We start from the raw sequence: 10459 nt of genomic DNA, 5'->3' as shown, positions 1-10459 counted from the left end.
ACCCCTTAATCAAAGCAATTAAAGGGAAGGAAGCAAATAGGTAGTGTGGCGGTTTCATGTGGTTGTACACGCTGTAATTAGTTTGGTGTCACCAAAACTCCGGATAAGAACATTATTCGAATTGATAATCCAGACATGATCGTAGCTCTAGATACTTTTTGCCGCTTTTTGATATACATGCACACATAATTATATTTATTCATGTCATAATATCTATATAAATTTCTGAACAAACTAAGTTCAACTGATCATATTACCTTGAATGGAAATACTCATGGACTCATGCACCCTGTTGTGTTGCACACACACACACACACACACACACACACACACACACACACACACACACACACACACACACACACACACACACACACACACACACACACACACACACACACAAAGACATACACATACACACACAGAGAGAGACAGACAGACGCACACACACAGACACACACACACACTCACACACAAAGACCGACACATACACACACACACACACACAAAGACATACACATACACCCACAGAGAGAGACAGACAGACGCACACACACAGACACACACACACTCACACACAAAGACCGACACATACACACAAACAGACACACACACAGACAGACACATACACACACATACACACGAACACACACAAAGACAGACACACACGAACACACACACGAACACACACAAAGACCGACACATACACACAGACACACACAGACAGACACATACACACAGAGACATACATACACACACACACGAACACACACAAAGACAGACACATACACACACACACACGAACACACACATACACAAAGACATACACATACACACACAGAGACGCACAGACAGACATACACAGAGACACACACATAGACACATACAGAGACAGACATAAACACACACACACACACACATAGACACGCACGAACACAAAAAGACATACACATTCACACAGACACACACACACACAGAGGTGAACACACAGACAGACACATACACAGACATACACACACACAAATACACACACGGACACGCACACATACACACATATACAGATACACACACACAAACATAGCCACACACACACACACGCACGCACGCGCGCACACACTGATGACAGCAATACTACATTTATACATCGTGGATTTCATAAAAGTAATCGGTCAGAGAGAGTCCTTGTTTTCGCATATTTACCTCGTTAAGAATAATCTTTCGTTTTGTTATATCGAAATTCACCTTAAAGTTTATGAAGTCTTTTAACCGTCCTCTGTTTCATTACAGTAACGTAGCTGCGAACCGTGAATTGTTCATACCAGACGCGGGGGCAAGGATGGCCCAGTCGTCTAAGGCGCCGCGATTCGCTGTGCAGAGTTACGTCCCTTGGGCACGCCAGAAATTTATGTGGGTTCGAATCCCGGTTGGCCCCGATTATGTTTCCAGGTTTGTCAGCACCATACCCGTGCTCGTGGGTTTCACCGAACTGGTGAACGTCTGAGACCTGCGGGCTTTCCTTCCACATTTAGCTGACACGCCGCGATATAACTGGAATATTGTTACAAGCGGCGTTAAACCCAACTCACTCACTCAATCACACCAGACGCCATCTTGATTTTTTGGAAAACGAGTCAATTTTCATCACGTAACAGCTCAATACTGATCATGTGACGAGCTAATAATATTCGAGGTCAGTGTCAGTCACATGATTTAGAGGTCTACATTGAAATCTATTGTTTCGTCACGTGATAATTATTTGTGATTCGTCACGTGATTCTTAATATAGGTTTAACAAACAACCGTATCAACTTGGTGCTTGATTCTGGCCCATACAATACATTTACAGGGATTTTCCACGCCCCCTTACTCATTGGCGCTTTGTTGATCGGGTGGCCAGGTTTGGTGAGTTGGTTCACAGCATGGCGTTGTACCCTGTCGACGTGGACCATTGCTCACATGGGACCGAGCCAGGGGTATAGCTGGGTGCAGCGTTAGACAATGAAAAACAAACTTCCTTTTTTAAAATAAAAATTAGCATTTGTGGGGGTTACAGACAAAGCAGAACATGCTAACCCTTTTCGCGAACACCTGGTGTCATCACTCTATTAGTGGTCCATTCATATAGTTTTCATCACTACGTCCCAGTGGATCTGCATCGGCGGATAATCGAAACTGATTATTCTGTGGCATTGAAGTTTGAATTTACTCGTGAAAAATATGTCCTGAAGTTGAATATCAGCAACCGGACTGTTCACTAAACTGTTGAATTATTTCCGAATATATTCCGAAAACTTCATTATTAAGTCGCACACCCGAAGATAATTAATTATACATATATTTGTCTCCATCAGTAAATACTGCGTTTTTCGAGACAAAAGCGATATCTAATTGAACGGAGAGTCGCAGTCAATATTAATACCACCGCTTTGACATTCAAACCGGTCTGTAATTCCATAAGTTCCTTCCGAAGTTGTAATTAAGATGTATAAGGTTCACACTGTCAGATCAGATAGGTGTCTGTGTTGAGATAAGACAGCGCAAACTATCAAATAAACGCTGAGTTAAATTAAACATTTATATAGTCTACCAACCGCCGTTGAAATTTACGTGCTGAATCAGGCCCACAAGTAAGTTAGTTATATGCGATTCCACATGAGGAATGGCACCTAAACAATGTGTCAAAAATATTTCCAGGTCTGATCGATTAGATGTGAAAGAGAATAAATGGAGTGTGATTTCCTTAGTCAGCGATATTTCAGCAGTTTCAAATCTGTATGTGAGCCGTGTGAATGAGTGTATGTAAACACTCCTGCAATATCACGTGTAGGGTCTGACTAACGATCCGGGTCGACTGGGGTCCATGACATATGATCATTAGTATCTAAACCGCACTTCGTAACTGCCGAATACTGGAGTACGAGGAACCTATTCTAGCCTGGAATCCGCGCAGAGATAAGACTAAGCCGGGGTCCTATGGTTACAATGTTTAACCTACTAAGACGGGGTCCTATGGTTACAATTGGTCATCTACTAAGACGGAGTCCTATGGTTACAATTGGTCATCTACTAAGACGGGGTCCTACGGTTACAATGGGTAACCTACTAAGACGGGGTCCTATTGTTACAATGTTTAACCTACTAAGACGGAGTCCTATGGCTACAATGGGTCATCTACTAAGACGGGGTCCTACGGTTACAACGGGTAACCTACTAAGACGGGGTCCTATTGTTACAATGTTTAACCTACTAAGACGGAGTCCTATGGCTACAATGGGTCATCTACTAAGACGGGGTCTTATGGTTACAATTGGTCATCAACTAAGACGGAGTCCTATGGTTACAATGGGTAACCTACTTAGACGGGGTCTTATTGTTACAATGGGTAACCTACTAAGTCGGGGTCCTATGGTTACAATGGGTAATCTACAAAGACGGGGTAATATACTAAGTCGGTGTCCTACTTACATATGATGAGTGGTACAGTGATTGATATCATGAGCACTGATCCACGCAACTGGGATATGTTGACACGCATTCAACCAGGTCACCGAGCCTGACCGCCAGATCCATTTAGTCGCCTCTTCCACAAGCATAGGGTGCTGTGGGCGTTATTCTTACCCGGATTCTCCACGGGTTTATTTTCACCATGAGCTGCAAAGTGTTTGTATTGTATGAATTGTGTGGTGGGGTTGTGAATCTATGTTGGATGATTATATAATCTAATAGTCATGGAGACATGTCAGGGGAATACCCACCAAAATGTCAAGAGTTAAGGAGATAATGCATTGCCTCAACAGCTAATACCCGCAGACTAAAATCGATATATATATTTGTCTGCCGTCTCCATAAAGGGACGCAGGGATGGCAGACTGTACTATCGTGACCTCTCTTTACGTGTTTAAAGGGGGGAATGGATCTGGCTAACTGACAGTCCTTGTAAATTTGATTCAAGTCCTTCAAAACTCACTGTTTATGACATACATCACCCCATGATGTTTATGTTGATTTAACTGGTACTATGATAATGTCTATTTATTTACCTGGACCTGTGATAGAGTCTGTTCATTTACCTGGTCCTGTGATAGTGTCTGTTCATTTACCTGGTACTGTAATAGTGTCTGTTCATTTACCTGGTACTGTGATGGTGTCTCTTTATTTACCTGGTCCTGTGATAGTGTCTGTTCATTTACCTGGTCCTGTGATAGTGTCTGTTCATTTACCCGGTCCTGTGATAATGTCTGTTCCTATCAGTATATGTTCCTCCGTCTTATCTTGTGATAGTTACTTTTATTTACCTGGTCCTGTGAAAGCGTCTCTTCATTTACCTGGTCCTGTGACAGTGTCTCTTCATTTACCTGGTACTGTGATAGTGTCTGTTCGTTTACCCGGTACTGTGATAGTGTCTGTTCATTTACCTCGACCTGTGATAGTATCTGTTCATTTACAAGGTACTGTGATAGTGTCTGTTCATTTACCTGGTCCTGTGATAGTGTCTATTTATTTACCTGGTCCTGTGACAGTGTCTATTCATTTACCTGGTCCTGTGATAGTGTCTTTTCATTTACCTGGTCCTGTGATAGTGTATGTTCATTTACCTGGTCCTGTGATAGTGTCTATTCATTTACCTGGTCCTTAGATAGTGTCTGTTCATTTACCTGGTCCTGTGATGGTGTATGTTTATTTACCTGGTACTGTGATAGTGTATGTTCGTTAACCTGGTACTGTGATAGCGTATATGTGTATTTGTTGTATATACTGTTCGGGCCAGCCTTCGTACCTCTACCTCATGCTCGTAGGGTTGGTGTCACACACTTAGACGTTGAACAAAGATTAATGACCATTCATAGCCTTCTATATATTCTTATGATCCCGTATTTTTTCCATGACTGATATAATGACAGACTATTACTCACTATTTAATACCTGTTTCGTGTTGACCAAAGAGAACGTACTTTTAAGTCTACTGTCTGCAGATTAGTGTTCATCTAATGTCTCCTAATTCTGATATCTTTGAAATATGTTTTGTACAAAATATTTATGTGAACTAATAATATGTCTGCCTTTTGGCGAACTCGGAAATATCGTGACGCAGATTAACATTCAAAGATCAAACTTCTAAATTGCATATGGATTGATAATAATCGACTCGTGTTGTCTTACATTGATGCTGATGCTGACTCCCAGGGCACTACCCTCCAGCATCGACTGATATAAACACATCGGAAACATTAGGATTATAAATAATAAATGTAAAGGAAAGAAATTACAACAAATGCAAGTAAATAGGGAAACCGATTTGATTTAATTTTCGAAATTTGTATTTGATTTGGAGAAAAGGAAGCCGATTTAAAAATCGCAAATATTTTCAGTAAAGTTTAAACGAAACTATAATGTTACAGGAAAATTCTTAACATTAAAGCACACTTTAAAGTCATGGAGGAATAAACCTACGATGATATTCCCGATGTCTCCCTTCTCTCAGTCCTGTTTCAGTTTCATTATTAACCTTACCTGGAAGGCTAAACGAACGGCCATTACACATTCTGAAAGAGTCAATATTTTAGAAATAGCTACGCTCCATCTCTAAACGTAACACTTTTACGCCGCCCTAGGAGAACCGGAGAACCTCCACAGAAAGAATGTAACAGTATTATCTTATGGAAAATGAATCTCTCATATCTTTTATAAATACACTACATTTATCACCGTTTGTTTGTTTGTTTGTTGTTTAACGCGACAATAAGCAATACACATGTACGCATGTGTAGCATGTGTGAAACCTATGTTCTCCGCCGTAATATTGCTAGAATATTGCTATAAAAGCGTAAAAAACAACTCACTCACTCATTTATACGCTCACTCACTATAAATGAGAAAGAAAAAAATATCCAAATGTGACATTGTTTTCCTTTTCTGTTTTCAGATCTGAGGTGAACAAAAAGACACCCATCATGTGTGTCGTCTGTGACTCAAATTGAGGAGATTCAAAGATAATCTCTGCAAATCGTAAAACGAGTCAGAATTCCCTCGACTGTTATATTGGGATTCCCCGACATTCCGCAGTAATAAAAGTAGTGCGCCTCGGTGGGCGTGGCTTAATTTTTTACATTCATTGGGAAATGAATGCAATAACATGTGACCAATTCAGCTACTCAGAATGCAGGAATTTCAATGAACACGGCGAAAATTTAATTATACTCTTATGAACGTCAATTACGCGTACATGTGACCGACCTCTCGTCCAATTGAAAAGCCGTATATCGTGTAAACTTCAAATTAAAAATCATTAAAAAAAATATCTAAAAATGACCCTTAACGTTTTTTGTTCAGTTTATGTCGTCAGGATTGGTGGCGCGCGTCAATAAATATAACGGGTCACATGAACCACTATGTGCATACAAAGTTTTACATAAATTGAATTATATTACCGGAATGAGTGATCTTCACTTTCAAAAAGAGATTAAAGCTGTTTACGTAACGATATATGAGAGAGTCCAATTCATCTATTGATGTTCAGGACACATATAACATGTACATATACAACGCCCCGTGAAGATCCAGTTCAGAATTGGTCTTCAGCAACCCATGCTTGTCGTTATAGACGCCTAAGGGGATCGGGTAGTCAGGCTCGCTGACTTGGTCCATGCATGTCATCGTATCTCAATTGCGTAAATCGATGCTCATGGCGTCAATCACTGGATTGTCTGGTCCAGACGCCGTCATATAGCTGATTGTGTCCTTAAAAACAAACAAACACATATTCTGCTCTTTGATTATAATCCCTTCTTCATCTTGTGACTTTAGATAACTTGCGGTGCAATGGGGTAGCGGTCAAGGTTATTGCACTTACCTATCTATTGTTCTGGTACCTGCCTGACATATATAACGTACAAACACAGTTAAACTACAACACTAGTGGTCATTTAGGCCAGACCTTTTTTTAAACTTGGATTGCGAATCCGCCGATTTCCAAAACATTAATGTGAAATGAAAAACTATGAAAAGCTGTTTTTTATTCCGCAGACATATTTACCCTCACCATTAATATAAACATATTTGAAATTGGATAATCTATGTTTTATTTTTGATTTTTTTTGGCCAAAAGTCCATAATTTAATACAGAGTCTGGCCTTGATATAAAATAGACCCAGAAGGGACTGTTTAATAAGAGAATGAGTGAGTGAGTGAGTTGGTCTTAAAATATTTTTGAACAGTACTTCAGTAACATCATGGCGTGTCAACTTCACGTCAGAGGGAAGCGCCGGGATAGCCTAGTGGTAAAACCGTGTTAAACCACACTCACTCACTCACTCACTCACGCGAGAGCACAGCCCACAGCGACGCACGTCTCAGTCGTTTACCCATTTGGCGACATGATATGGTGCTGACAAGCCAAAGATGATAATCAGGGCGAGTCTGCTATTCAAACCCAAACTCATTGGATCCTGGCATGCCTAAGGGAGGCAACTCTGTGACGCCTACAACCTTGGGTACGAATAGGACGCCATGCGGCCTACGTGTCCCTTAATCAAAACTACAATAATTACACCATTTTTAGCCAATAAACAGTTTTAGCCAATCAGCTCTGATTGTCATGATTATCTTGGAGTTTCCAAAAACATTTGTTAAATTCACCGTCCTCTTTCTCAATGACGGTAGAAAATAGTAAGTCTCCCATTACGAGACAACATTCGTCATTTTTTAAAGAAAACACAAACACTGATTAATGATTTCCCCAACGGGCAGACCCCTGAAGATCCGACGTACAATAGGTCTTCAGCAGCCCATGCTTGCGTAAAAGGCGACTATGCTTGCGTAAAAGGCGACTATGCTTGTCGTAAGAGGCGACTAACGGTATCGGGTGGTCAGACTCGCTGACTTGGTTGATGCATGTCATTGTATCCCAATTGCGTAGATCGATGCTCACTGATGTGAATCACAGGATTGTCTGTTCCAGACTCGATTATTAACAGACCGCCGTCATATTGCTGGAATATTGCTTCGTGCGGCGTTAAACAACAAACAAAAACAACCCAACGGCAATTGCGTGTTTTATTACATAAGCAACCGCGACTGTATTGTACAAGAATGCATGAACGTATAAAACACATCAGGCCATGCAGCATGCAGTAAACTTTGTATTGTAGCAGGTAAATCTTGAACAACAAGTGTCATTCGCAAGATAAGGCAGCATAGTTTCTCTCTATTGACGAAACTTAAAAACACCAACATAGAATCGTTTGACAATTTGAACACTGCACAAGTATATTCAAATGGATAAGTAATCGCACGTGTTGTTTAAGAAACAACCAGGCAAACTGTCTAACACAAGTAAGAATCTCAATGATTGCTGAAAAGAATTAGGAACGGCATGATTGGAGTATCGGCTACATTTGGAAGCATTATTAGATTTACGACTTTTCTAGGTTCGGTGCTTGAGCAAAGTCATCAGTACAACGATTGAAAACGTGTCTAAGGACTAATGCGATCAGGCGACACAACCTCAGTGATCTGTTCCATTCCGGAACAAAATTGCCAGGTAACAAATCGGCTTCACTCAGATAACAGCTCATAATGAAAAACACTGCATTATCGGACATTGCGTGTTTGTTTGTTTGTTGTTGTTTAACGCCGCACTCAGCAATATTCCAGCTATATGACGGCGGTCTGTAAATAATCGACTCTAAACCAGAAAATCCTGTGATTGATACATAAGCACTCAGCAATATCCCAGCTCTATGACGGCGGTCTGTCAATAATCGAGTCTAAACCAGATAATCCAGTGATTGATATCATGAGCATCGATCCACGCAATTGGAATACGATGACATGCATCAACTAAGTCAGCGAGCCTGACTACCTGATCCTGTTAGTCGCCTCTTACGACAAGCATAGTCTCTCTTACGGCAAGCCTGGGTTGCTGAAGACCTATTCTAACCCGGATCTTCAGGGGTCCGGACACTGCGTGAATTCAGTTGGCTTCTTGCAGCTTTCGGGGGAACGGGTGGCCCAGTTGTCTAAAACGCCGGAAGTCACAGTGCAGAGTTGCGTTCCTTGGACACGTCAGAATCCTTTGATCGTGGGTTCGACCCCGATTCGACCTGATTATGTTGCCAGGTTTGTCAGCACCATACCCGTGCTCGTGGGTTTCACCAAAATGGTAAACTTCTGAGACCTGCATCACTTCGGGCTTTCCTCCCACGCAATGCTGGCACACCGTGATATAACTGGAATACTGTTCAAAACGGCGTTAAACCCAACTCACTCACTCTTGCAGCTTTCTTAATGCATCTCAAACGTATCTTTCTGAAAGTTCGAAACTTCCTTTCAAAATGACGAGGTATGTTATAGACCAGTTGAGCTCTTGACATGGGCCTGGTTTAAGAAATTTGCAAAATTGAAATTGTTAGGAGAGTTATGGGTTTACAAAATGCTGATTGAACGTCCCTTCAGTTTTTGCATGTTTTAACCGTTAATCAACGCATGACAAACAGGTATGGAATCCCAGAAAGGACATTGTCGCTTTTTTCGCACAAATAGATGGTCTCTGCTACCGCTCAACAACGATCTAAGGTCATCTCATTATGGGTCAGAACGACCTTTCACCCGACCAATCAGAGGGTCGTTTGCGAAAGTGACAGTCGGAATGTTATTTTTCTTATCATGCAATCTCGAAACACGGGGCATTCCGAACGATGTGCAGTAGGAGGCAGCCATTGTTGATCCAGGTTAGACGCAGCTAGTGGAGAGTGGTTTTATGAACCATTAGGCATGATATGATTTCACCGTTTGAAATAACAAGTCAAAAACAAGTTCGGTGACTCCAATATACTGCCGAACAAGTGTCAGTTTCGAATTTGGAATCGCGAACTTTCTCAAAATATTTTCCAAAGAGTTATCTGAAAGGAAGTCACCATTTTGAAAATGGTGCCGCAAAGCTCGAGAAATCTGCTTTTTGATTGGCTAATGTCGACTTCCTGTTTGTCATTTCATTGGTCGGTCAAGTTCTGGTGTGACCTGTAATGGGATGTCCTGATCAGATCTAGAGTACTTGTGTGGCGGTAGCGAGCACTAAGATCAGATTTCAATGAGATCGTTCCAAACCGTGCGCTTTGGTTAATTTTGCTATTTTTGTAAAGGTGACAAATCGCTGTCATTGCAACAATTTTCCTTCTGGTAGTCCATAAAACGACACGCCTAGAATAATTCAAACAGGCTGAAATAGAAGGTGTCCAGAAAGAGTATTCCTATTATTTGAATATGGAAGTCTTCGATCCTTGCTTTCCTAGCTGACGTCAGCAGAAACATCTTGGGCCATACAAATACTGATAGTCTTTCTCAAGATGTTCGGATAATTCTTCTTTATTGTTCTTCCTTCTGTATTTGATCGTGTCATTAGTGTCACACATGATAGAAAACAGCAAGGCCAGCTGTTATCCACATAACCACGTCCCTTACT

This window comes from Haliotis rufescens, unplaced genomic scaffold, assembly GCF_023055435.1.
Source record: "Haliotis rufescens isolate VD_foot unplaced genomic scaffold, xgHalRufe1.0.p SCAF_7, whole genome shotgun sequence".
Lineage (NCBI taxonomy): Eukaryota > Metazoa > Mollusca > Gastropoda > Lepetellida > Haliotidae > Haliotis > Haliotis rufescens.
This window is presented reverse-complemented; position numbering follows the sequence as displayed.